The sequence below is a fragment of the Cheilinus undulatus genome, linkage group 2, assembly GCF_018320785.1.
Source record: "Cheilinus undulatus linkage group 2, ASM1832078v1, whole genome shotgun sequence".
Classification (NCBI taxonomy): Eukaryota; Metazoa; Chordata; class Actinopteri; order Labriformes; family Labridae; genus Cheilinus; species Cheilinus undulatus.
The window spans coordinates 18,885,420-18,911,453 of NC_054866.1; the positions used below are offsets into that span (position 1 = coordinate 18,885,420).

Here is a 26,034-nt window from a genome sequence, read left to right on the forward strand (position 1 = left end):
ATCTTACATAATCAGAGAGCTGGAACTCATGGTTGTTTTGCAGTGAAACATTCAGGAATCAAAAAGTCAACTCTGATAGAAAATCTGATCAAATATGCAGACTGTGCCGTCATACGCAGTTATGAAACGCACACCTATTTTACAATGCAGAATGTCTTTTTGATTACTCATAAGTATTATTTAAGAACAAATGTATTGTCTTCATTCTTTATTTTGGTTTAAGGAAAGCTTTTACTCTATGAAATAATATCAGATAAAAACAACCTTAATGCTGTTTTTATTTCCATTTATTTGCATCACTACTGCCCAGTGTTACACTTTAATAAAGAATAAATCTTTTATAATCAAAATAGGTTGTTTGCAACATACATATATAAATACTATGCATTTCACTTGGTGTTTTTCTGTGAGAAAACAACACAAAAGTAGGTTTTAAAGGCTATTAAACAACAGCAAGCAACTTAAATGTAAAGAACAAAATGTTGGAATAATATAAATAAAACATAAAATATACAGCCTAAGTGTTTTAAGGTTTTAATTCTCTCTTTTGCATGTCCTAAGAGGAGGGAACATATCAAAACTTTATTTTAAAAGATTAATATCATTTGATAAAACACAACAAAAACCAACAACAGCAGTTTTTTCAGTTTAGGGTTTTATTTGAACACATGGCTCTAAATGTAATTATTTCAGTCAGAAATGATTAACATACTGAAAAATGGAAAACTAAAGAACTTAATAACTTTATTTGCATAGCACCTTTAAAAACAGGATTCCAAAGTGCTCCGACAATAAGAAACATCCCAATTAAGACAAAAAATCATCACACAAGCATACGAACACAAGAAAGACAAAGCCCCAACAACAGAAGGACCTATGAAAAGTTCAGCTAGTAATGAACCCCAACGCCATAATAACCCAGCAGACATATTATAAAACCCAAGGACATATCAACTTAGAAAGACATAATAAAAATCCAGAATAACCTAGACGAATCCAGGAAACACAGGAACCCAACTACACAAACAGAAACCTGAGGACCAGAGATGTAAGAACTTATAAAACATTAGGAAGAGACAGAATAGAATAAAAATCAAAACAGAATGAATAAAATAAAAGCAATTAAAATGTGTTGGGATCAATAAATCAGAGAACAAAAATGAGAAAGCTAGAAACTGTAAAATATTAATAATAATAAAATACAAGTGAAAGATAGAACACAAGGTTGCATAGAAGCACATCTATAAAAATGACCTTTAAGAAGTGATTAAAAAGATGTCACAAATCCAGCATGCCCTCTCTCCTCAGACAGGTCTTTCCAAAGTTGAGGGGTCCCGAGGGAGAAGGCCCTGTCACCTTTAGTTTTGAGTCTCGACTTTGGAACGACCAGGAGGCCCCTGCCCCAAGGATCTGAGGCTTATAGGGGGTTAAAAGTGATGAGAAAAATCCTAAATCAATCCTAAAACCTACAGCGAGCCAATTTAAGCACTCAACTTAAATTCCAAATGTATTATCTGGGCATTTTAATTTCCAGACCTTGTCTTGTATTTCCAGTTATTTTCAATAATCATACAATGATGCATTTGCATAAATACACAGAATAAATAAGAGTCTCAACAATGGGTATAGTACTCGGTGCAATTTGCAAATTTGATGCAATTAGGTAACAAAATCTGCTCCATTTCACTAATTCTATGTTCTATATAGGCCAGATATCTTTAGTCAAACTCCATGTTTTAGAGAAACTAATTAATTCAATCCTTAAAGATGATATAAGAGTTAAATTAGGTTGTTTTATATTTGACAAGGGAAAATTACATAATATAATGAATAAAAAAACTCAAATATGCAAAGTCAGTTTCTTCTTCAGTGGTTTGAATTACCTGGAGGAAAATTAAATCAAATAGAACTTACTCTTTATTTTTGCATACAAAGAAAAACAACTGTCATTGAAAGCTCAGTGCAAAAATACATTTAAATAAGGTGGCACATTTAAAACACTGATCAAAACACAGTTTTCATGATTTTAAAAAACTGATTAAAACAAATGTAAAATATAGTTATAACAATATTAAAGTAGACATAAACGAGGCACATTAAAGCCAGGCTCTTCTTAGAATTGACTTCTGTAGGACATGTTTTCTGATGACAGGACATGACTTAGCTTTCCTGCAATTAAACTTCATAGCATGTACAAACCACGCTGCTGCATCACATCTGCTATGTGTGCCAGTATTCCTTTCATTATCACTTTATCCCAAGTAAACCCAAATCTGGATCTGACAAGTCCAGACAAGAACGCTCCCGGTGTTGAAAGCCATTCTTGGAAATGTGCTGAATCACTCAGGAAGAGGAAGCAGGTTGAGGTTGAATGGACACCACAAAGATTTGACACTTCATCACTGAAAAACTCCAGGAATGAATGCTGTGGATTTATAATCTGCAGCCCTGTAGAACATGTCAGAGGCAAGTTTCCATAGACAACATTTCTACTACTTTAATCAGAAGTAGGCTTATGTTAGTTGCATAGGAGGAGGACGTAAACTTTCTCAAGTGTTAACATAGAACCATATCTTATTTACAAAAGTATAACCTGAAATTAACTGTAGGCTTAGAATGCACATTCAAATAGTTAAGTTTTATTTACTGACTGTGCTATTGTGCTGCAATGAAAGAAAACCTAAAAGGTTAACCAGACACCTAAAAATTATTTGCTGTCCATAATAGCTAACATGTTTTTTCACTTAGCACAGAGCATATGAAGTGCTAGCATCAATTAAACATTGTGTCCTTGAATTAAGTGATAGAAGAGGTATTAAGTCTTTAATATCAATGTAAATATTGAGCACATTAATCCAAACCTGCAAGTAAAAGAGAATTGGCCTTGCTGAATCATAAAATAATAATGTTATCTTGGTATTTCAATGCTAGGCTAGTGCTAGCTGTTGTGCTGAATGCACAGATTGCATTGGCACACAAAAACGGAGTTGTTAAAAACATGTCACAAATACTCCATTAGCATGCTATTACAGTGCTTAACATGCTAGCAGAAACCTTCAAATCAGGAGCATCTATGAGTGTTTTAGCAAATAGAGCTTTCATAAAATAAAGATACTTTAACTGACTTTGCTAAAGTGTTAGCAAGACAAAATAAAAAAAAATATGCCAGTGTTAGCATGATCTGCTACATCACTGTAAAATATTTATGTGTTAGCATACACCTTTGAATAACTTAGCATACAAACTATACTGAAAGTGACACAGAATACTTTTGCTACATGATGTTGTGTTGTCACATACTATAGTATTTCAGTGTTTGTAGGTTTAAACTGACAATTCAACTTTGTCAAATAGATGTATGTTCAAGTTTTAGCATAAAGAATAAATAGAAATAAGTGTCAGCAATGCAAATACCAGTGTTAGCATGATCAGCTGTAGCATTGTACAATATGTAAATGTTATAGTAACGTATAACACCATATCTGCTATCACAGAGTGCTCGTGCACCTGTGCTTTATGTTTTGCAAATTGTTGGCATGGAGCACATCAGTCTAAACCAGAAGTTCCCAAACTTTTCTTAGCGGGCCCCCTTTGGCAGATAACCCCTTACTGTACGCATCAACATGCAAACATATAAGACAGTGTAACAAACACACTGTCAGACATGATTTTTGCTCATCATTCCCTTTTTCCACATTTAGCAAAACATACAACCTCATAATTTTGGAAAAAAACAAACAAACAAACAAAAAAACAACAACCATTGCCCCAGAGTTTTAATAATATGACTCTCTGAAGATGAACGATTCCCTGAAAAAAGATTTCTACCACCAGTCCTGCAATAATTTCTGTGACTACTGTGGGCTTGTTTTGTGCTATGGATCTTTTTGAGTGTGGGTGCAGCTACGAGACAGCTGCTCTCAGTCACAGGTAGGGCATAAGTCCTAAATGTGGCCAGGGCTCTCTTGCTTAGCAGTGGGTACTCTGGGACAGTGTCTTGGACTTAAACTGCAACCGCATCTGAGGTGGTATCAATGAACTGTAGTGCTGAAGTTATCAGCCGGTGTTTCCTAGCTTTGTCTTGCTGCAAAGCTTTGGGAACCACTGGTCAAAACTATCAAAAAAACAGCATATGCTTCAATGTTAGCATTCTATCACACTGCATGATAGCTAGTTTTAAAATGTCAATCACTTACCATAGGGTATTTCTTACATTGATTTATTTATTTATTTTTTTGCAAAGAACGCTTTTGTATACCAAGTGTACATAAAGTAAATCCGTTAAACATATGAGTGTTAGCATGAACTCCCATTAAGTTCCTTTAAGTGGCAAAAAATCTTTAGCTAACCTCACCACGTAATGTTGAACAAAGTTAAGAAGTGTCAGTAGCTGCCACAGTATAATTGTGCTAAATCATAGTGTGCCTAAATGTAAGCATAGCAAATAGAAAACATTACAAAACCTTAATGTAATGGGCGTAAGTGTGACTACAGCAATTACTTCAATGTTAGTGCTAGCATGATTAAATGTTAGCATAAATCATTTAATACACAAGTTAGCACTTAGCAAACCAAAGCGCATGTAGCTTGTCAGCATTTAGTGCATGCTTAAAGAACTGTATGGTTAAGTGCTAGCATTAAATATGGCACAAAGGCATTAGCATAAAACTAGCATTAGCATAAGATTTGAAATAAGAGCTTTGATTTTAAGGAGCTATGTTGTTTTGAAGCTATGTTGTTAAACAAAAGTGCAATTGAGTTTACCATGCATTGTAAGTTTGCACTGAGTGTTAATCTGTTTGCATTAAGAAAATGGGAAAAAAAACCTGCATTGCTAGCATGGAGTGATTTTATATTATGCCCAACTTTATTGAAAAACCTTGAACAGTTAGCATGGTGAGTCATTGCATCTCAGAGCAAACATTTGAGATTTTCGACCTAATAACCTAAATATTAAAAAAAGTTCTGCACATTTTGAAATAATACAAGGATGACAACATTTTTAGTAATAATTAATTTTATTAATAAAACAAAAAATTGATCCAAAACTTCTCTTGGAATTTTTCATAACACTTCAGCTTTAGGGCCACAAGACACAAAACGCAAGACTTAACTCAATATGTCAGCATGTACAGCACATCTGTGAGTAATCCTGGTCAAGATATCATTTTTACCCCATGAATGTGTGTATGCACGTTTATGGACAGCTTGTGTCTGTGTGGGCGTCATATCCGTCTCATGCTAATGGACCATTCCTCGACATGTCCTGACCTGGCCTAACAGAGAGAGAGGGAGAGAGAGAGAAAGACAAAACTCTTTGACATCTGCTTTATCATTTTAAAGACATACAGTAGTTACACAGCCTTCATACTGAAACATCAAGGTATATCTGTACTCCATTTATAAGTTAAATACCTGATATACAAATTAGATGTTTAACAATGACCTGTAAGCCATGTAAGACATAACCATAAGCACATAAAACCCTCAATTTAGGCCATCTGAAAACAAGCATCCTGATAACAGTAATCTAGCTGTCATCTGCCCTAAATATGTTTTTATATCTCAGTCTATGCGGTGTCCCCTGTGTGTTCGTGGTCAGCAGTAAGGGTGTTGTAATGCATCTCAGCAGCTCTGCAGAAACAAAAAATCACGCCAAAGATCAGAGGAATCTGGTTGACACAGATTCAGGTGTAAAAATACCTCCAAAGATAAAATATAAGACATGCCACATGACATATCTGTTCAGAAAAATAATTCAACACCTTCACCTGAGTTTCTATTAATAAACATGACAGTTGAAAGAATCACAATCGTGTGAAATGACAGCATTGAAGCTTTATTTAGACACAACCGTGAGACGTCTCTATTTCAGTACCAGGCCTCTGAAGATTTACTGTTCTGCTCTCACATCACTGCTTTGTCCTTACAATCGATTATTACAGGAGGAGAAGTGGTTTCATAACAGGACACTTAGAAAGCAAACACTTCTCAAAACAAACAGAATTTAAAAGTATCATAAAACATTCATCTGCATATCATAAAATTTACTTGATTTAAATTTATTCCATACACGTTCACAGCGTACATCCCTGCAATTCATTTAATTTCTCCACAAGTAGCTGAAAGAATGACCGTTTCAAAGAATTTGAAATTCAAAAAAATACTGCCACTTTTTAAAAAAAGAAATTATAATCCTTTAATATTTTCTAAGGATGCTGTAGACAAAACCGAAAGGTATTAATTTACCTTTACAGAAAAGAGGAGAAAGATAATCACATTTTGGATGCTGATATCTTAGATTTATTCAAACTAGTCATTCATTATCTGAATAGTTGGCAAAAGATTTCATTGTTGATGACTAGTCGCGTTAGTTGTTGTGGTTTTAACGTGGAAAAAAGAAAAAAACTTTTCCATTACTTGATTCAACATAGAAAAATCAATCGGCTTCCCCTGCACTCCAAAGACATGCTCGTCAGGTTAACCGGTTACTCTAAATTGCCCGTAGATGTGACTGTGCTTCTCTTTTCGTCTCTGTACGTCAGCCATGTGATTGACTTCTGACTAGTCCAGGTTGTACCCTGCTTCTCACCCAATGATAGCTGGGAGTGGCTCCAGCATCCCCAAACCTGAACGTGATATGTGGCTTAGATACTGGATGCATAGATGAATGTAAAAATTACATTCAGCTCTGAACTGCATGTCTTAAGACCGAGATAATGTGCAAAAAACTTTAACTAATGCTATTTCGAGCTTGGTGATGAGATTTCCTTGTGAAAAACGTGCCACATGAAATGAAAAGACTGGGATCTTGAAAACATTAAGAAATTAGCAAAAAGTAATTGATTTGAAGGATTAACTGGTCTTCCTTTGCAAAATTGCACCATGTAAAGTTGTTTGTAATACACACAAAAATTAAGGTTTTGATACATTGCATCTGCTGTGAAAAAGTTCATCTACATTACTCTCAAGTTAATAGAATCAACATATTTATGCAATTTTACTTTTTTTTTTTTAATATTGCTTGCATCGGGTCAGAACATTGTATCTCCATGTTTAAGTTTTAATTTTTCTTCATAAATCAGTGCCTACTGGTCACTCTTAACATCTGAACATTGTATCTCCATGTTTAAGTTTTAATTTTTCTTCATAAATCAGTGCCTACTGGTCACTCTTAACATCTGTCAGTGAGTTCTAACCAGTTTTAAAGCAATAAAAAGTGTCAAAAAGATGCTGACTATGACTATTCGGTTTTGAACTGATTGAAAAATACAGCATTTTTTGATTCCACAGATAAGTGGTGATTTTTGAGATACAAGGTTTTGGCCTGACACCAGGACAGTGGATAGAGTTGGACACAGGGATGAGAGTGTGGGGATACAGACATGCAGGAAAGGAGCCACAGGCCGGACCCAAACTCGGTGTGCCAGCTGCACACGAGGCATGACCCAAACACTAACTTTTAAAAAAAATATAAAATAGACATTTTAATACTAACATCAGAAAATTTGTGATTTCTGTCTGTGAAATCTTAAAAAGGTGTAAAAGTGCCAGTGATTTTTCATCAGAGTCCAGGGTGACACTCCATATTTGCTTAAAAATGAAACAAGAAAACAAGCTCACAAACAAATTACAAGGAAAAAAGGTGAAAAAACCAAACATTCGAGTCCAACTTGATGTCCCCAATTATCTGCATTTTTGCCCAAAACTCAAAAGTCAAAAACATAAATTAATAAAGAACATGTAGTTGATGGACTTTCTGATTTGTTAACCAACTTTTTCTACTTTACAAAATGAGTAGAAAAACAAGAAAGAACTCATTTTAATAATTTACTCACAGCAGTTTACAAGCTGATATGCAACCCTACAAAACAGACTTTGGGTATGTCAAGGGTTAAATATCTGTGGAAAACACCAGTCAAAATTGTGCCTTTACTAAAATGTATTGAGCATGACATTCCCATCATTTGATCAAAAAGAAAACAGAAACAGCATAAAAAAAACGAAGTTAAAAAAGCAGAGAAAGAAAGCACGTGAAACAATAAAATCACATCTGTTTGTACAGAAACACAAAGCTGATCACATCTGCAGCTACCAGGACACAGAAAACGATTGAAAACATCCACCGCAGTTTATGGGCGTCTATTATTTTTTCCTTGTAACATCCAAAAAAGCAGCTTTTGTTGATGTGGCAGCGAAGTGTAAAGTGTTGATTCATGGGTAGAGTTCCAGCATGTCGGTAAATCCAGTCTGACCTGCAGCAGGGACACTCCAGTCATCACTACCGGGGTCTCTATTGGCTACAGACAAAGAGAGCAGCTTCAAATGTGTGTGTTTGATTGTGTGTGAGCGCAGACACATTGTTAGTGACATTAGTGTCTCTCAGATTAATGAGGTTACTGTGTAGTCCTGTTAATCTGCTGCTGTGATGTGGCTGCACAATCCTCAAGCTCCTTTAAACTGGCCTTAGCTTTAACCTGAGTAAGGGAGGACACACGCTTACACTCTTTCACACACGCAGGCAGACAAAATCATACTGAAAACATACTCGTCCGCCCCACCAGAACATTTTAAAACCGCCCACATCACAGCCAAAACAGCATACAGTCTGGCAGCCGATACACAGACTGAGTGAAAAAAGAAACGAAGAGAAAAACAATGAAAGCTCTGGATCGGCCCCAAATCCTAAATCTCCTAAAGTCGGCTGAGCTCCAGCACTGAGAAGCGCCTCAGCAATTTCAGCTATGAGGGGAATAAATATGCCCCAGGTGTGCAACAATTCCAAATATGACCTCCGCTGGCTTTCCGGTGCCATTGGTGGCGTGGGCAGCGCGGGAGGGAGGGCCCACGTGGTGCTACGACGCCATCTTGTTTCACCGACAGACTTGGAGGGAAAGGGTGGTGAACCCCTCTGCAGTGCTTCTAAACACTCACACACAAATAAGACTTTACAGACATGCTGACGGATACTGGAGGAAGCACACACATAAGACTGGAGCACACCCTGACCGGCTCGTGTTATTGATGAGTGTGCTGCTCCCGCCTGCAGCTGAGTCGAGGTTGTGTTGAAGGGAGTGGCAGAGAAAAACTGCAGGATGGTGACTGTAAACGCATCGCTGCTGCCACAAAGAGACACTATGGCTTATGGCCGGTCGTCTGTCACCTCATTCGACGGCTCTTCCCATTACGATCAATCTCTGTTATCAATAATTCGGCTTTTATTTTCAATCGGTTTCCCAGGGCGCTTTGGGTGTCAACCTGCTGCAGCATCGCCACCACACCTGAACTTTTACACTGTAAAGTCTCTCTTGACCATGAGCTGTCCATCGCACTTATCCATCTTAACAAAACGTCCATCTTAAAAGACAGCTTATCCATGAGCAGCTGCCTGCTAGCTTTCAGAATCATTCGATTCGAGTTCAATGATATTTTGAGCCACAAAAGCTGCATGAATGTGGACCTTACACTAAAACTGAAACCTCCACTGGTAAATCTCAGTCAGTCTCAATGAGCAGGGTGTCACTGTAGGTCTTTTGACTGACACACCTGAGGCTTCCTCTTAATCACAGAGGCAGATAACCTACGTATTTGTTAAATCTGTCTGATCAGAATTCAGCTCTCAGGCTTCCCAGGTGACGCTGATTAGCAGCTGTGCCTTATTTTTTACAAAATTCCATTGACACTGCAGCAATGAAGCAGCTTATCGAGGCTGGCATATGCCCACCAGTCGCTCTATCTGTCTGTCTGTCTCTCTCTTCCATGTCTGCCTGTGCCATGGGGACACAGTGTACAGACAGTGAGCGCAGCAGCCGAACAATGGAGAGCAAGCCTGCAGCCCCCTTTTTTAGCTTCCCGACTACCCACAAACTGCTCCAGGTTAATGTTTGTACACCAAGCTTACAAATGCAAGACAATTTCGATGCAGATATTCAGTAAAAAAGAACACAATTACATAAGAGAGATGCAAAAACAGCAGATCAACAGAAGGGGTGATGCTATGATCCATTTTAGTTTGTTAACATCAGAATTGGAACACTGCATGGTTGCAGTAAAAAAGGGACAAAAGGGCAACAAATAAACACTATTGTTAGACAGATCGATGGCACCTTAGGAGGGGAGGGATAAAAATAGTTTTCAAGGTCAAGTGTGAAGCAGACGGGGATGCTACTGATTACAGAGAGAAGCTTTCATACATTGGAATAAATGAAGCTTCAAAGGCAAAAATATTTGAGATATTAAGAAGTAGAATGCCGCTGAATACCACTGCCTCCATAAAAACATGCAGACAATAACACACAAAAGCAAGCTTTATAATAAAATTTTAACCTCATAACCTTGCATACTCTCTCTTCCACGTGTCCATTTTATCACCATACAATGTAACTCTCCTGTCGTCCTGCGTTTGTCCTCTCTATCACTTTTTAGTCGTGCTATTTACCCAAAATAGTGCATACAAAACGAAGATCTACCAAAACAACTCTATGTTCTCCACATGCATCTCTTCAGGCTCTTGCTGCAGACTAGTCTGGCATCAGGATAATTTCCACCGTCTTTAATCTCAGCTCCACAAGTGCACAAGGTTTGGCATCAATATAAATGCAGGGAAGCATCCTTAGAGATCGTCAATATTCTCGCTACGCCCCATTAGAAACAAATAGCCAAGGTGTGAAGTCAAATATCGATGCATCATGCTGTCAGATAGGAATTTTGCTGCAAATGCAAATCTCAGGAGGGCCACAGCCTACTAAGAGCACAAGATGAGCTGACATAGTAATATAATGCTTTAACATCCAGTTTGGAGTGAAGTAGTCATTCTAAAACAGCCACCATGTGTTTCACTGACTGACTGAACTGTTCTCCAAAATCCAAAGTCACCATCTGAGATTTGTTTTAGCCACAAAGTGCGCTGCCGCTCTGCTGCATACTCAGAAACACTTCATGGATGTCGGCGAGGTCTTCTGGCAGCTGCAGTGGACACTATCCACCACAGCGTATGTATATCCGTCTGCCACATGTGTGTTAGCATGAGCGAGTGAGCCTGAACATCGGCGAGGGTTCACTGAGGTCAAGCACATAATGTACAGAGCTGTCATGGTCACGCTCTCAACATTACTCTGTGCTGCTCTCAAGTCATAAAGGTACACATACACACAGAGGCATGGGCAGGTCTGTGGGAGACACAAAGGGGTATAATGCACTGACAGATGCTTCTTTACTTAACAGAACCCACTGGTGTGTGAGAAGGCTAATGCCATCACAGCAGCATTAGCATTAGCGCTTATAAACTACTGATGCTAACCAGCTGTTTAGCCATTTCTCTACCAGCAGCAGCAGTGCCTACTAGCAGCGAATGGCTAGTAGCTTAGGATGCTAACACCCATCTATTAGCATTCCACCTGCTTTGAACTTGTACCTGTGCAAACTTTAGCACCAAAAATGACTGCATATAGGATGTTGAGGAGAATTTTATTCTTATAAGGTGGTTGAAAATGAGATTAAGAAGAAACATGTTGAAACGAACACTTGAAAGTCACGATTTTATATATTTTACATCAGAAAGGTTCATTAGCATAGGCAGAAATAGGCGCTTAACACAAATAGCATCACATTTAAGTCAGAACCTCTGCCTAGCAAATATGTCGTGTTTAAAGTGAAACAAATCGTCGCTGTTGGGCCGTAACCTCTTTTCTCCAAAACCGCTACTTTTCAGGAAATTGAACAAACACATTGTTTAACTCTGAATAATTATAGTCAGGATTATACTTGACACTTTTTATTGGTTAAAATTTTGTAAAACCCACTGACAGATGCAAAGGGTGACCACTGATTTATGGAGAAAGATCAAAATCATGAAAAATGTAGATAAGAGGTTATGGCCCGATGACGACAAAACGTCAAAGGCTAATAATTAGCATAGCCTTTGATTCACCAGGCCCCTGCAGTTCAAGAAAGGCAGCATCATGTCATCCATCTTTGCCCTCATCTCATCCTGTCTTAATCACATGACCCTTAAACACACATGCCTCCACATCTCCATCCTCCTCACCCAGGAGGTCTCAGCTATCCGTCTACAGCCCCCAGATCTCATCATACATGCACAGTGCAGCAGACAGAAAGCCACGCAATGAACAGCAGGGTGTGAGCCAATCTGAAATGTGTAACATGGCGAGTGAAACGCCTTAGCCGCGCTGCGCCATGGCCTTCCCCGCTCCCCTGCTCTCATCGCCATTGTTCGAAGCAGGAACGTGCTGGGAGATAGCGCTGGCCGTGCATCCCTCTCAGCTCCCGAGAGCCTAACCCGTGGACATGAAAAACATAACGTCACAAGTTAGGGTCTCAGGGACAGAGAGAGATACATCTTCACTCCTCTACCTCCTTCACCACGCTGCTCTTTGACTTCTCTCCAACAAGCCTGCGTCCATGCACTGAACTCCATAAGTCAAATGAGGACTCGCAGCGTCTGAGCATCTCGTGCATACAGAGCGGGCTCTCCCTGCTGCACATGCAGCTACGCATCACCGTTCGTTTACATGCATGCTCTGCAACCTCCATTGCCCCCCCCACATGTAGTCGTGAACATACAACAAGTGCAAACCTCAGCCAGACACAACACTGGCCAGCCCCCCACCACCCCCCAAACCGAACTCTCTCTCTTTTCTCTCTTTCTCCCCCTCCCCCACCTCAATTGAACAATACAGCACTTTGAAAAATGCTTCCTGCCATCAGGTACAGAGCCTGCTGCTGTAACGGAACATCAGAAGATCTACTGCCGCACTGAAAAATCAAAATCAGCCGCTGATTGCTAATTATTGTCGGGATGTATGACACAAAAACCCTGTGTGGCTGCATCGATCACAGCATCGAAATCTGAAGCTGTGGGACCGCACAGCGTCAAACAGCCCCCTCTCACATGATGCTCACCCGACTGTCCCTGTTATTAAAATCTTTTAGTGCATGCCCAATCATTACCAGCATAAATCCCTGCTCAGTTTGTCCTCCGAATCCTCTGGACAGAGAAAAGACGGGCCAGATAACAAAGCTCTGCTGCGGCTCCTTCGTGCCACCATGGTGGTCCGAAGCTTAGGAAACAGATGGGGAGGAAGAGTATTCGTTCGGTATCGACTCACCCTCCCCTTCAGGATCCAGGATGCCCCCTTTCGCTTGTCGTTCCTTCTGCTAGCTTGCTTCCTGCTCGGGAGGGGAAAAAAGAAGAGAGAAAAGAAAAAGCTCAGATTTTTTTAAACTTACAACAAGATTCCAGAAATGTTCAAGAGGATAAGTTTTACTGGTCACAAAAAAGGAACAGGAATGAGAGATCTATCCGTGTCGGAGTTGGGCGAAATAAACAGGGAAAGGAGCGACGCACGGAGACAAGAAAGAGAGGCATAAGGATGCGTGGTAGGACCGAGCTGGAGTGAACCATGTGCACAATCTCTCTCTATCTCTCTCTCTTTGCTCCCTCTCTTTTACACGCACACACTGGCACACACAAACATGCAGAGCAAGACGGAGCAGTCTGGAGAGGAGGCGAGCTGCGAGACGCTTCACAGAAAACGACATGCCGAGTGGAAGTCAGAGCAGGTAGACAAACGAAGGGAAGGAAGGTGAGAGGAGGAAAAATAGAAAAAACGAGCATGGAGAGCGCAGCCATGCCGGGCCCCCGTGCCAGTGAAGCAGATACCAGTACGCTGCCTAACCGAAGGGAGAGAGAGAGAGAGAGGGAAGGTAGGGGGTGAGGAAGAGGTGCAAACACACTTCCTTAAACACACACATGTATGCATTGCAGACATAACTCTAACACGCTATTTTGCCTTTCCATGCACCTTACCTACTTTTTTATCCAGCTCCGAGTCAGGAGCTGCACATTCTCTTGCACGCCTTTTACACGCACACGCACACAAAAATCCAAGTTCAAGAAAGGTGCCTGCTGATCTCTTGTCTCGGCTCGGCTTTCTCTTTTTCTTCGCCCTTTTTCCCCCTTCGCATTGTTTTCTCTCTTTCAATCACATGCAGAGCTGGAAAGGAGGGAAGACAGGAAAAAACCATAACTCCCCCCCCCCCCCCCCCTTCGCCCTGATATTAGCACTCCACCTCTTTCTTTCAATCTTTCTTTTTTAACTCTCCCCACCTCTGGCTCTTTCTTCCTTCGTCTACCCTGTTGATCGGCAGGAGAAGAAAAAAAGAAGTGGGGGGGGGATATCATCCATTAATTTGCCTCACAGCTGTAATCGCTTACTGCCAGAGGCCCACTTTTCCTCTGTATCAGACAAGAGAGGTAAGGGGGGAGGAGGAGGGTGCAGAGAGTAGTCCTCCTTTCCGTTGTTTTTTCCACCTTGCCGTTGTCCACTTTCCACCCCATAAAACAAATCCGCTGTTCTCTTCTGCATGCAAAAACCAAAAATCCACGTTTCCAGTCCTCTTTGCTTTTTTATATTTTTAATTCAGGAAAGGAAGGAGAGACGGAAAAAGAGAGGGAGAGAGAAGGGCCCATAGAAACATTGCTACATGATGTGCTTTGGCTTATAGAGGCTACATTTAATCTCCACTGGCTTGGTGGAGAGAGACAGAGAGAGGGAGAGGGAGAGAGAAGTAGGAGAGAAAGAGGAGAGATGATGGGGGGAGGGACAGATGAAGCAGAAAAAAGGAGAGCAACGACATGCAGCCGGCTGGAGGCTCAAATCAGCGACAGGGCCTGGAAGGAGAGGAGAGGGGGAAAAAGGAAAAATCCCCGAGACCACACTGCCCTCTCCCTTTTCTTGTGCTCGCTCCCTCCCTGACTGACTGATCGACCGACTGTGTCTGCAGCCAGCTAATCTCCAATCCTCTTTGACTGCTGGCTGGCAGGCAGCACATTGTGTTGCTTTTCTATCTCTATACAGCTGCAGAAAACAGTGCATCTGGATCTACAGCACACTCTCACCCCTCCTTAGCAGAAAATTTACTGACGCTACCAGTTTTAAAATCTCCCACATATACGCACACATGCAGTGTGCAGCTATCCTCATTTATCACCTGCTTTGTATCCACATAGAGCCACTCTTCGGCGAGGTGCTAATATTAGCACGCAGGCAGACAAAGGCTCACACAAATAAGTAGATGCAGAAAAGTTAAAAGCACACACACAAAATCCTTTAGGGCAGCTTTTCTTAAAGACAAATACTTTAATTCGCTTCAGTGAAAAAATCAACTGCCTACCGAGGTAGATGTTATCTCAATGCTATGATTTTATTGACCCGCTTTTACTCTCTTCATGTATCGGTGACGTGCTGGTACTGGCCTCAGCTAGTTCATCAGCAGAGACCCAGATCTGTCACACTAGAGCCCACGCATGTAAGAAAACAGCAGCAGCACGCCTCAATATGGGCGCACAGCGCCGAGCCTGCAGAGTCTAAGAGGTAGACAGCACTCACACAGACACAGAGGACGGTGTGGATGTAGTGTGCATTTAGCAGCAGAGAGTGACACACGGGACACTCTCACTGGATGGTGCTGCTGTTGACCGGAGTGATTGATCGACAGCTGTCACATCTGATTGGAGAGGCGCTGAGGAGGTCATTCAGGGTCGTCGTTATAGGAACAGGATTAATGAAAATAAAGGGTTTAGGAAAGGAAGTAGTTAACTGTGACAGTGTTGGATAATACCTGTATCATCCTGGCTCTTTTAATACAAATATTTGGATTTATTATTGGTTTTTATTTCAATTACATATTACTAAGACAGTCAGCATTAATGCATTTATAATGATTAATTAGTATCCAACATTAGTGCATTATTTTTAAATGCATGATCATTAGTAGTGTCTCCCTGCAGCCACAGGGATGGCAATAAGACCACTGCTCCTTAATGACTCATTTCACTTTAACAAAATCACAGACAGCTCTGTCAAGATTAATCACATTTATCAAGATTATTTGCATGCTATATTGCTCCTTTCACCACACTTTGGTTAATCCACTACAGCATCTCCCTGCAGCCACTGTGATGTAAAATGAGTCCACTACTACCTTAACAAACGATTTCACTTAAGGCAGCTCAGTGGACAACTCAAAAATCATATGCATCTTGTGTTATCAAATATTGAGTTTTTTACTGTCCCTTATTTCCTTTTCAATCCATAACAAGTTCCTTTTTCTGTGGTATGTTCATTTGATAGTCCTCAATCGACCAATAAAAAAAGGTCTGTATTAAAATAGGAGGTCAATGACCCAGAATAAACAGTAGAATAAACAAAAAGACATTTGCTCATTTTGAATGCAAAATATTTCCTTTTGAAATGCAATAAAAATAATTTGATCAATCGCAATTAACTGCAAAATTCTGGGGATTACTCACAGTACAATGTTTTTCATCTTTTGACAGCCCTCGTAATCAAACATTTACTTTTTTTACTGATACCTTATTTCTTGTTCAATCCATCACAATTTCTTTTTTTTTTTTTTTTGTGGTGAAGTTCACGTTATAATCTTCAATCTACCCAAAGTTTCTTTTCTGATTTTTTCAAAATAAAAGCTGGTCTTAAACAAATAAGAAGTTTATTATGCTTAGTTAAAGACAGTACAAAACTCCAAAACAAACAAAGGCAAACTAGTGGAATTTAAGATGCAATAAAATGAATGAAATTAATTGCGATTAACTACAAAAATCTGGGGCGATCAAAATTTTAAAATTTTGTCTTTTTACAGCCCTAGTTATCAGACATTTACTGTTATTATTTTTTTTCCATAACACATTCTTTTTTCCATAGTCAAGTTCATGCTATAATTTTTTATCTACCAACATATTCTTAATTTCCTTAAACATAAAAGCAGGTCTGTATACAAACAGGATGTCAATTACCTGACATTATCACCTACCAATTGCCTAAGACAGTAGAAAAGTCCAAAATGATGCAAGAAAATGTTTTTTTTTTTTGATTGCAAAATAAAGTGGAATATCAATTTTTTTACATCAATTGCAATTCACTAAAATATGATCAATGAAATTTTAAAAATTCCTTTTTTATTATAGCATTATTTCTATTATATATGGCACTTGGCTCCCCATGTGAGCCACAGTTGGGCTGGGCTCATCCCTGTTTCTGACTCTAAATCAGATATAGAGCAGACATACAACATGTATGCAGTACTGCTGGTTCAACATCACTTTAAACATATTTACATAAGATACAGTTAATGCTTATGTATTTTTAAGAATGTGCTATTAAAGGAAATATTGCAAAAAACAAGCTGTAAAATATTAAGAATCAAGTGGTCAGGTCATCTATTACAAAATAAAAAAGACTTTCAATGAAAAGAAGGAGGGATATGAAGGAGAAGAAGATTTCACAGAGCTGGGCGCTCTCATGCTCTGCTCAGGTTTGTCTCGCTGCATCTATCATTAAAAATAAGACTGGCGTCATGCTTAATTAAGGTGGCACTATGCAAAAAAAACATACTAAACCTTTATGCTTTCCTTCATTTACAAAGTCACCAAATCTGAACCTGACACAGCTGGACACTTCCCAGAGGCAACCAACAGGGGGCAGTCTTTTGCTCTCCTCTACCTACAATCACAACTGCTCACACACGTTTTTAGACGAGGAGGGCTCAGCTTATTCACAGTTTAGACCCAGTTATGGCTGATAATAGAGGCGTCATTACCACACGAGGAAGAAACTTCAGACTGAAGGACTGCACACACTTTATTTTGATAAAAAAGGAGGGAAAAACAAAATAAACTTTTATTTTGGTAGACAGGAAGGGGGAGGCATCATTAGGTTTAAGTCATTTTAATTTAAAGTTTGTACAGATTCCTTTTTATAGTGGAAAATTCAAAAGGTTTTCTGCATAGTATTAAAGAAATTCTGAATTGTTTGAAGAATTTTCTACATGTCACTGTTATTGTTCATTATTAGGAGATTTCCTTTTTCTTCCTGAGTGTCACAATATTTCACACGTCAGATATCTTGACAGCAACAGTTTCCATGCAGTCCATGCGTCTGCTCATTGGAAATATTATGACAACAATTGTTCACGTTGACAATTGATTTTACCGCCTTTAAGCTCAACTGGGATGAGCCTGGTGTCCAAGGCTTATTTTCTTCCTCCTGTTGTTTCTGATATCCTTTACAACTACTAACTGTCACTGCACACACAAACAAACAGCCGGACTTCTCCTACCATGAGTGTCAGCGTTAATGAGGTTACAACTAATGAAGCATCACTTCTGAAAGGAAACGAAGCGCTCCCTTCAGTCATATCAAAGTGGTTCCCTGTGAGATCTACCTGCCTGGTGCACATGAACACCAGGCATCAAATCAACCAATGCAGAGGAGGAAGCTCTGCTGATGACTGACACAGACATCAACCCAACTTACAGGTAAGAAATCACTTATTAAACAGATTAAGAATAAAAAATATCAGCCAATCACACTTCCTCAACATAGTCACTACATGAAATTATGCAAATATGGTCACAAATATTTATCAAGAGCTAAAAAAGGCTCAATCAAATTCAAATTTGAGGGAATCTGCTGGCAACATTGGAGAAAAAGTCGCAGAAACTTGCTTTAAAAAAAGTTCTTAAAGGGTAACATGTAATAATCAGATGTCCTCTGTGTTATTCCAAACAAATTCACTCATACACAATGATACTTGATCATGAAAAATAAAATAACATTGTTTCACTCGATTTCTTTTTAAACTTTTCATGATCTGAAAAATGTCTCACATTTTAGCAGAAGCTTAAAAGCCCTTCATCAAACAAAAAAGAGGTGTTGAGATATTTCAATAAAAACTAGCAGCATGACTGCCTTTTTAACAGTGTATTTGGTATTTCTCTGGTGGTTTGTCCGTCATTGACAAAAATGTGACAGTAGGAAGTTCTTTTAAAAAACCCACAATGTTGCTGATGAATGGCAAGTCTGCTGAATTTATTCCAATATCTTAAAGGAATGTCAATGATCAGCTTACTGTACCAGTAGGAAAGGAGTCGAATATTAACTTGTATTTCATTTTTCCTGTAATCTCCAAAATTTAGAGTTAGTTTAAGTTTGTAGTTTGCCATGATTTGATTCAAGGTGCTTCTATCACTGCTGGCAACACATGCCTTAGTGATTCATTACTTTATTGTCTCTTTCTCTTGTTACAATAAAAAAATCATTCTTAATATTTATAAAGGTTAATTAAGGTGGCATTAGGGCATGTGATTGATACATTACCAAATTAAATCAAGCTCAAGGTTCAAGATTAACTCCATTGTCCCACAAAGTAAATAATTTGTCTTGAGCTCTTCAGCCATGCCGTAGTCATAAAAACACAACATCAGCATCATTAACATTAAAAATAAAACATTTAATATGACTAAAATATTTTCAGAAAATGTTGAAAATATATAAACATCAAAAACCCAAAGAAAATAGAGTAAATTTTAAACCAGTTCAGTCTACAAAGAGGAGCTCTGAAAGTCTTACCAGCAGCTCTTAATCAGTTTGTATAACATAGGATGATCACTGACAGGCTAACTGGCCAGCCTTTTCAAAAACAGTGGGATATGTCATGTTTACCACTCATTATTTTCCACACAGTCTCAACATTTGCATCAGATAATCTGCCAAATCATGCTGTGCTACCAGATCTGATTAAGCTCACTCAGATGAGCCAACACCTTGAACTGTAATTTGATGTAAGAAATGCAACTATTGTTGTCATCTGTGACAGAGACTGTCTGCATGTGTGATCCAGGTCATTGAAACATCAATTAAAAAAAAAAGAAAGAAATTTACATGAGGAGATATGGGCAGTCAAGTTTGGTTGCAGATGACCACAAGCTTCACATACAGTTACATTTATTTCACTTTATTTATATGACAGATTTTTCACGTATTTGAAGTTATAATATGCTCACTCAGTAGTTCCCAAAGTGGGGGTCGGGGCACAAGACACTGAGAAGGGGTCAACAGATGCCTTCCAAAAAACAAAAATAATGTAATATTTGGGCTGTCAAGATTGCGACTAATCAGGGTCCACTATTAGTTCACTGCTCTTGTTTTGATCATGATTAATCTCATGCTTTATGTGTCTTTCAGCACACTTTGGTTAATCCACTGCAGACTCTCCCTACAGAGGTGTCGAATAAGTCTACCACTGCTCTTAATGTCTCATTTCACTTTATAAACTCAAGGCAGCTCAGTGGACATGTCAGAAGTCATCTGAAATTTTATCCAATTTTATTAAAATATTGCACACAATTTTTAAAATGTAAAATAAAACAAAGTGAATTGGTGAGATTTATGCTGAACTCAAAGAATTTTTTTTTTTTTTTTTTAATCCTTAAAAATGTTAGTCTGACGTGTCTATTCTTGAATGTGCACAGCCGTGTTCAGGTGTAGGGGAGTCCCTGGTCTCTAGCCCTGTTATTTTGGGGGCTGAAAAGTTTGGGAGCCCTGTTCTAACTGGTTTCTTTACAGCAGGGTTTTGGCCAGAATGGTGTGAGAAAACATAATGGGAAATTTCACTGTAAAGTGCTGTGATAACATTGTGATGTGTCATATATAAATATATACAATATACAGTGCTTAACAAATTTATTAGACCACCACCCAAAGTAAGGTTTATGCCACAGCTGCCCTAAATTAACAGCATTGGTAATTACCAAAATCATTTTTTATGTTTCTGCAATGGTTAATGCACCAATATGTAGAAGCTCTTTAACCAAAATCATATTTTTAATGCTAAAATATAATTATTATTATTGTTATCCATGAATTTTCAAATCTACTGATTTACAAAAAAAACCTGAAAAAATAGTAAAGCACATTATTATTTCTTGATCAATTTGTCATATTATAGTTATTTACTTGCATTCCTGAAGAGAAAAATGAGTTTTAGTGGTTTAATGTTATGCTTGATTCATTTCTGACTTCTCAGAGAAGCCCAGTGAGCCGGCTCAAATTTGGGTATAAAAAGGTGAATTCAGTTTGAAATTCCTCATTCCTGTTCAAAATGGTAAAATGTGGAGAGCTCACTGAAAATGAAGGAGTCAGCATTAAAGCACTTCATGATGCTGGATGGTCTCTGAGACAAATATGACAGGTGCTCAAATAAATTTGTGAAGCACTATATATAAAAATGGATTTTGGCTATAACTCAATGCCACTGTCTTTCTGCATGTTATCCTGTGCAACATTCTTTCTGATCAACAGGCTATCAAAAATAGCTATTTTTAATCCAAATTAAGGTCCAGCTGATAGCGAGCAATAGCTTCATCCAACTGCATTGCTGTGGTGCCAAAGACAGACCTTTTTAGTCCCAACCAACAGCTGAAATGTACACAGAGAAAGTATCACCTGCTAGACAAAAACCTTCCTTCTATTAACTGATGTGATTATTATGGATGTGTGATCAATTCAATTGTGATCAGGGCTGCTGGTGTTTTACCAGCTTTCTGCTTTTAACTAATTGTTCTCCTCCACCGTGTCAGATGTAAAAATTAGTTTGCAATTTTTGGCTGTGTCAAACAAAACAAGGTACTGTGATAGGCTACCTGATATTACATGGGTCAAACAATAAATCACTTCTTGATAAGATTGTACAAAGACAAGACAAGAAAAAAATTCCTGAGAAATAAAAAAGAACATTTCAAGCAAGAGAACAAATTTCCAACTTCTTGCTTCGCAATCGTGCATCCTGCAGGCTTTCTTTCGAAGAAAATATAACCCTTTAATGTCTCTCAAACATTAATTTGAACACTTTAGAGACTATTCCTGAAAATGAATGGACATATGAATCAGTTTGTTCATAAACTGCCATTAAAATGTGATCATAAAAAACTGCAGCGAAAATAGTGAAATTAAAATATTCTGAATCTCCTCTTTAAAATAAATGTCATTGGGATAGATGCCTTGTACACGTTTGTCTTCATACATCGAACCATAAACTTTATCATGTGTATCAGATACCCAAAATTCAGCGTCTAATGCACAAACAAACCTGGAGAAACACATCATCACACACTCAAAAGTGGAAATCAGAGCTTTTTCTCCCCTCCTACTCCATCAGCAAACTGCCTGAATTGTTATTGACCACGTTGAGCGTACCATATCTCACTTTCACAGGCTGTTTTCTCTTATTTTTTCTACTGTAACAATGTTTGATTGCATTGATCCAGCTGTGCAGAGCGCCATGCGTACCTCAGGGAAAGCTAGGAGGTTGTACAGTTATCTCCCGGTGGTGTAATTCTCAACTATACAACCTACTACCTCAACCTGGGAGCAAGCAGACCTGTTTATGAATTTAAAAAAAAGAGGGAGGGGTGCAAATATTTTCACCAGAAAAGGCACACTCATTGTGAAAAAAAACCTTTAAAACTTGTCATGATGCATTTACTACAGCATCTCAAAGTGATGAGAACATTTGAAGAGCTGCTCTGGCAGTGCAACTTCATATCTTGGATACAGTCTCTATATACACAGATAAACATTTCTCACTCCAAACTCTTTACGTCACTGACCCCAAAACACACAAACAAGCTCTTAACCTCCCCTCAAATGCTGATCAGATTTCTCCCTGAAAGAAAAGCTTGGGCTGCTCATTTTGAAAATGTTAACATGTGGGAGGTAATGAGAAAACAAGCACTACAACTGCTGTTTGTATGCATTGCTAATTAGGCCGACGTCTAGCTCATTAACACTAGAAAGGCCAGGCTGCTGCTAATTAACTGCAGACTGAAATAGTTGTCTCCTCCAGATTTTCTACAAGCTAACATTTGAAATACTCAAATGAAAATGCTACATCTTTTTATACAGTTCACATGTTCTTTTTAATTGACTTCTTGTTGGCCTTTTCTTAACCTTTCAAGTCCACTTATTTTTGGAGGAAATGAGTAGAATAGTGTGAAAAGTGTCAAGGACACTAGAAGAAAACTTCTCAACTTCATGGATAGGGCTGGACAATAATTACATTCACAATTAACTTTACTAGCAATGATAAACTTGCTGTGGAGTAACAATTATGCTTTACAAGTAAACATGGACCATACTGAAGTCAAGGATGGATCAGAGCAAGGAACCCAAAAGCTGGTCATACAAATTTCAAACCCATTGCTATTTTGCAAATAAAAATTACCTTTTAGATCTTGGTTATTTTCAGTCACATCCTTTACCTGGATGACATGTTCAAAGTCCCTGTAAAGCAAATTCATTTATTTTTTCCCTCAAAACACAGTAGATATGTTGGAATAAAGTTGCTGTAGACAAGTGAAAAGTGAAAAGGCTGAAAACTGATTATGGATTTAGACTGTTAAAAAGTTTTCCACCATTTTCTGGATGAGGCTTATTTAAATAGAGTGAAATGTAGAGTGCAGTGGCATACGTGAGCTCCAAGTTATTTATCCTGATTCCTCAGTGGTACAACAATATAAAAGCATGGAGCTCTTTCTTTCTCTTGTTTGCCTATGCGTACGTCTTCATTGGAAATCAGCAGCCAGCCAAATGGCATGTGTTTTTTTTTTTATTCCAGTTTAAGGTGGATTTGCCCAATCTACCAGCCACAGTGGTGGGCAGGTTAATAAGAGTACCATATCAGAATGATTTGTGACAGATAATGTAGATAAATCCTATGTTTCTACCTTTCCTGCTCTATCAAAGAGACAAGCAGCGACACTCTAAGATCACTGGTGCAGGATATTTGCTGGAATTGATGTCTAGGGACCAATACATTGTTTTACTATTGGTATTTACCAGTATATGTTGGCCCCCTTGACTAACATCATCCATGTGCAAATTATGTGGCATTAACGGAGGACAGCAGAAGATGTGTCAGCAGTTCTCAAACTTTTTCCTAGGGCCCCCCAATTCTCATACCTAAGAAGCTTATTTTCATTGACAAAATACCAAAATAATAGACCTATTTAAAGATCTATGTATAAACCATCCATTATTAAAATGGCATATTGGGGCCACTGTAAAAAAAAAAAAAAAAAGAAAATCCCAGAATTATTACATTATCATTATCATTTGGACTTAGAAGAGACGTTACTGTAAACCTGGGCTATCCAGTGTTTTTACTTTAGCTTCTTGTACATTTTTGACCTTATGTCATATTTATGACTTTAAAAGCCTGATTTCTTAAAAATTTATAATGTGAAAATTTAAGACTTTGTATCCATCCATCCATCCATCCATCCATTTTCTATCTCTCTTAACCTATTAGGGGTCGCGGGTGTGCTGGAGCCTATCCCAGCTGTCATTGGGCGAGAGGTGGGGTACACCCTGGACTGGTCGCCAGTCAATCACAGGGCTGACATATAGAGACAGACAACCAAGCATGCTCACATTCACACCTACAGCCAATTTAGAGTCATCAACTGACCTAATGAGCATGTTTTTGGTGGTGGAAGGAAGCCAGAGTACCTGGAGAGAATCCATGTGTGCACGGGTAGAACATGCAAACTCCACACAGAAAGGCCCTGATCGGGAAGCGAATAAGGGACCTTCTTGCTGTGAGGCAACAGCGCTAACCCCTGTGGCGCCGTGCAGCCCTCAGATTTTCTAGACTTGGAAATTTCATTTTTTTTCTCATAAATTCTTTGCATTACGGTGTCGTAAGTTTATCACTTTAAAAGCATGGAGTTTGAGTTTATAATGTTAAAACTGACGGCTATGTAGATTTGAAATTTATAAAGTTTTTTTTTCTAAATTTTGACTTCACAATGTTCTTAATGAATGACTTTAAAACCTGAAATTTTTGAGTTTATATTCAAATGTTACGGCTTGTCTTTCAAATTTTGAACTTACATTGTCATAAAATATTACGTTCCTATTTTTTCACCTTACAATGTTGTAGATTTATCACTTTAAAAGCCTGAGCTTTTTAGTCAATAATGTCAAATTTTACAACTATTTTTGATTTGGAAATGTCCTTTTTTTTCTTGTAAATTTACAACTTTTCAAACTCAAAAATCTAAAGTTTGGTTTCTTTTAAATGTACAGCTTCATAAGTAAAAAATGTTGATTTTTTTTCTAAAATAATTCAACTATTTTTCTCATAAATTAACAGATCCTCTTTTATTTTTATATCTTTTAGTATGGCCCTAGTTTGCTGTTGTAAATTATGCTTCTCATCATATTTTTAAAAATGTGTGAATACCTAATTTTGACAACATCAGCACAAACTAACATCTTTACCTGCTAATAAGACTGAATAAGACTGTAGCCCTGATGGCTCAAACTTGGAGCGATTCAGGACAGATGAATGATAATTTCAAGCTGTACCAATTTGAAAAGTTGAACTAATGTGCTTTCAGCACAATGGAGCAGATATTACTGTCTGATTTTCCATGCTTTTAAACTTAATTTTATGTACTACACATGGTTTTCATCACTGAAATTTGACCTGATTGTAAATAGCACCACCATCTGTTATTTAACAGGCCTAAAACTGATTTTTTTTTTTTTTTTTTTGGTTCAAATTGCTTTACATAGACTTTCAGTAATTAAGTGTTTAAGTTAACAGGGATTCAAGCAGAGCTAAATTAAGTTGCAGCTCAGCTCTCAGATATACTTGATCTGACAGGGGCAGATTTTAAATGCAAACCTGCTTTGTGATTTATTGCTAAAGTGTGATTAGCCTGTTTCTGGGAGTGAAACGCCTTTACAGATAAACATGCTTAGCTTTTTTGAGCTGCTTGTCTTCTAGCCCCAATCCAAAAGACTAAAAAAGAAACATTCTTAAGAGTTTTGAGCTCATTATTAATCAGACTAAAATAAATACTGAGGCCTTTTCTTAAACAAAGGCAATCAAAACCATAAGCGAGAAGACTTATGTTTTTATTACAAAGTTTCCATCAAGTAATGTCTGAAGCTACTGTGAGTAATTGCAAGAGTAGTGCAGAAACAGCCATTACAGAAAAAATCATGGCAAATATTACTAAAGAAATTTAAACATTTGACCATTAAAAAGACTACATCTTGTATTATTGGAAAAACGCACAAGAAAAATCTGCAAAGACTGTGTTGTCCACAGGGGGAATCAGAAACTTTTAACATGCGACTCAAT

General features: G+C 38.2%; 1 long non-coding RNA gene across 2 annotated transcripts in view; it reads right to left on the minus strand.

Moving 5' to 3' along the window:
• Positions 1-660: 660 nt before the first annotated feature.
• Positions 661-26,034, minus strand: part of LOC121519090 — a 181,984-nt gene continuing 156,610 nt past the window's right edge. For both annotated transcript variants that reach the window (XR_005992689.1, XR_005992690.1), the window contains 2 exons: positions 13,128-13,188; positions 661-5,276 (listed from right to left, as the gene is read on the minus strand). This is a non-coding gene — a long non-coding RNA (uncharacterized LOC121519090). The remainder of the gene's footprint in view (positions 5,277-13,127; positions 13,189-26,034) is intronic.